Raw genomic sequence first — 4,123 nt, 5'->3', positions numbered from 1 at the left:
GATGCCAGAAAGAGACCAACCAACCATCAGGCTTGATGGACACCGTGGGTAGTGACCTGCTTCCCTCCTGTATTAGATTTTTTCTCCTCCAGAGTGCAATGCTAGAAATGGAAGCTACCCCACTGACAGTGAGGTCACACTAGACAGGTAATAATGGGCTGATCTATGACCTGTATTTGGTTGCCATAGTTACGAGTATAACTGTCATTCAATTGTCCCATCTATTAATACCTGGACCTAGGACTGTATCATAATATGGCCACATTCACACTCAATATTTGATCAGTATTTGTAAACCAAAACCAGGAGAGGAAAGGTCAGAGGGAAAGTATAAGGCTGCGGTCACACTATCAGTATTTGGTCAGTATTTTACATCAGTATTTCTCAGCCAAAACCAGGAGTGGGTGATAAATACAGAAGTGGTGCATATGTTTCTATTATACTTTTCCTCTATAATGGTTCCTCTCCTGGTTTTGGCTACAAATACTGATGTAAAATACTGACCAAATACTGATAGTGTGAATGTGACCTAATGGTTATTGATGGCTTAATGCTTGAATAGTGGCACGGTGCCTGGTCAATGCATAAAAGGACAGCAGTTCCTGTGATTAGTCTGACCTGCACATAGTAATAGCACATGGTAGTAAAAAAATACCAACAATTATAGTCCAGAACGACTTTAATGCATCTGAGAGTAGGAGTGCAGGCATATTGAGAAAGCCGCTCTCTAAATATCTTTACAGGAGACTGGTCTAACAATTTTCTTTCCTTGGCATCTGCCAGGGGCTGCTTTCTTGTCCTGAAGAATTAATTACATGTTTGGGTATGTGCCTACGATGTCTTTTTCAGTCAAGTCCGCTCCTAAACTCACCTGAAAAAGCTAGAACTGTAGAAGAAAAGACGTGGAGCGCACATCCAAAAATCATAAATAATCTAATGAGCCAGGGAAAAATTTACAAAACTGACATGAGGTTCTTAGTTTTACATTCTAAGCAGACTGTATGGCGCCCACTGCCATGTCATGGTGAACCTCTAAGTGGGTCCTAGCTTTTTGTAGCCTTGTAGTTGCGACGTTGTGCGCTAACCACCATGGCAGTGACAACGCACCAGCAGGGCGGCAACCTGGTGCCTCACAGCGCCCATGCTGCAAGACTGAGTCCCCATGACTCCAGACCATGCAGGCCCACAGGCACAAAACCACAGCAACAATGGCCGCCACACAGCACCAACGCTAAGTGAAAGGAGCAAAAGACTTTCCGGAGCTCTCAGGCCTCATTCACACGTCCGTGCTTTCAGTACATGTGATATCATTTTTTTTTCATGGATACCACATGTACCCATTATCCCTTTAAGGACCAGGGGTTTTTGCGTTTTAATTTTTTGCTCCCGTTCTTCCCATGGCCATAACTTTTTTTTTTTTCTGTCAATATGGCCATTTGAGGGCTTGTGTTTTTGCAGGACGAGTTGTAGTTTTGGACGACACCACTGATTTTTTTACCATATCATGTACTGGAAAACGGAAAAAAAAATTCCAAATGCGGTGAAATTGCAAAAAAGTGCAATTCCGCAATTGTTTTTTAGATTTGTTTTTACCATGTTCACTAAATGCTAGAACTGACCTGCCACTATGATTCTCCAGGTCAGTACGAGTTCGTAGACACCAAACATGTCTAGGCTCTTTTTTTATTTAAGTGGCGAATAAAAAATTCCAAAGTTTGTAAAAATAAATAAATTTAAAAAAAAGTTACCATTTTCCAAGACCCGTAGCGTCTCCATTTTTCGACATCTGGGGCCGGGTGAGGGTTTACTTTTTGTGTGCCGAGCTGTCGTTTCTATTGATACCATTATGGTGTGGTATGTATGGCATGGTAGCTTTTTGATAGCCTGTTATTGCATTTTTTTCTCGCTACACCGTTTGCCGATTAGAATAATTCTTTATTTATATTGCTAGATCAGCAATTCTGAACGCAACGATACCAAATATGTGCATATTTGAATTTTTTTATTGTTTTATTTTGTATGGGGTGAAAGGGGGGTGATTTGAACTTTTCTGCATTTTTTATTTTTTACATATTTTTTAAAACTTTTTTTTACTTTTTACTTGCTTCATGGGAGACTAGAATCCGCGATTATCCGATCGCTTGTGCTACACAGAGTGGGGCTGCAGCCCTGCTCTATGTAGCAGAAATGCTCACTTGCTATGAGCGCCGACTGCTGGGCGGCACTCATAGCTATCCGGCTATGACAGCCACAGGGGTCTCCTGCTAACCTCGGGTTGTCATGTCAACCCATTGGTGACCTGCGGTCATGTGATAGGGGCGCCAATGGGCGGGGTTAATGATATGCTTCCTGCGCTTGCATGTTAAATGCCGCTGTCAGAGTTTGACAGCAGCATTTAACAAGTTAACAGCCACGGGTGAATCGCGATTCCACCCGCAGCTGTTAGGGGCACATGTCAGCTGATCAAATCAGCTGTCATGTGCCGGAAAAAGTGTGGGCTCATCGCCGGAGCCAAACGGGGAGGAGTCCAATGACAGACTGTCAGTCATTGGATGTTAAGGTGCTAAAACCCATGCTGCTATTTACAAGTCCGTGATTTTACATGGACAGTGTGTCCGTGCAAAACCCACAGAGACATGTCTGTTTTTTCCTGACAGCATGGATGACAAGTGCCAAGGCAAGTCTATGGGTCCATCAAAAACATATACAGCCCATGGATGGCATTTATATGCTGTACATGCTTATCCTTACAATGCATAGGGGAAGCTTTGTAACTTATTTCTTTATTTATCCAAAGCGGAAAAACACACTAAGACACTGATGGTAAAAACAGACACACGGACCATACACTGATGGTAAACACTGATGGCTCCACTACTGTCTTTTCACGTACGTGTTTAACCGCTTCACCACTGAGCCTGTTTTCACCTTCCTGACCAGATTTTACAAATCTGACCAGTGTAAGTTTATGAGGTAATAACTCTGAGCGCTTAAACGGATTCTAGTGATTCTGAGTGTTTTCCTGTGACATGTTATATGTCACGACAGGGCCGGCTCCAGGTTTTTGAGGGTCCCGGCCGAAAGAGTCTCAGTGGGGCCCCCCCCCCTTTAACACATACCACGATTCATGATGCACAGATACAGCAGAAAAATATAGGTATAGTACAATGCCAGATTTCACTTGCATGGGCGATAGCTATTGTAAATTCTACAATACCATAAAGCAGAGGGGCTTTATATAAGTCAACCCCTTATATGCCAATTTTTGTGACCTACTCCCTCTTCCTCAGTTACCAGTTGGCATATTATTGTTAGCTGAACTTGCTGCAAAGAAAAAACTGCATACATTGAATATGACAATTTTTTAAAGGAAAACCTTTTAAAGTAAACATAAGAAAGTATTAACGTAGAACATTTGTAAAAGTGCAAAATGGATAGCATATAGCACAGCCACATAGTATATAGCACAGCCAAGTAGGATATAGCACAGCCACGTAGTATATAGCACAGCCACGTAGTATATAGCACAGCCACGTAGTATATAACACAGCCATGCAGTATATAGCACAGCCACGTAGTATATAACACAGCCTACGTAGTATATAGCATAGCCAAGTAGTATATAGCACAGCCACGCAGTATATAACAAAGCCCACGTAGCATATAACACAGCCCACATAGTATATAGCACAGCCACGTAGTGTATAGCATAGCCAAGTAGTATATAGCACAGCCATGTAGTATATAACACAGCCCACGTAATATAGCACAGCCACATAGTATATAACACAGCCCACGTAGTATATAACACAGCCCACGTAGCATATAACACAGCCATGTAGTATATAACAGAGCCCGCATCTCCCCCCCCCCAAGAATGGCCCTACAGTCCAGTACTCGCTGTTATAGTAAAAAAAAACACTCCTCACCTCTCCTCGTGACATCACCGCGCACCCGCAGTGTCAGAGGCAGAGCGGGGAATGATGGGAGAGGGAGCATCAGCTGATGTTCTCTCCTCCATCATTGCTTTGAACTGTACTGGCAGACACTGGTATAGTTCAATGCGGCGGTGGGGGAGTCAGCACTGGTGGCAGGCGGGCCCTCCTGCTTCACAGGGCCCCCA

Source organism: Ranitomeya imitator, chromosome 1 (assembly GCF_032444005.1).
Source record: "Ranitomeya imitator isolate aRanImi1 chromosome 1, aRanImi1.pri, whole genome shotgun sequence".
NCBI classification, from domain to species: Eukaryota; Metazoa; Chordata; class Amphibia; order Anura; family Dendrobatidae; genus Ranitomeya; species Ranitomeya imitator.
This window is presented reverse-complemented; position numbering follows the sequence as displayed.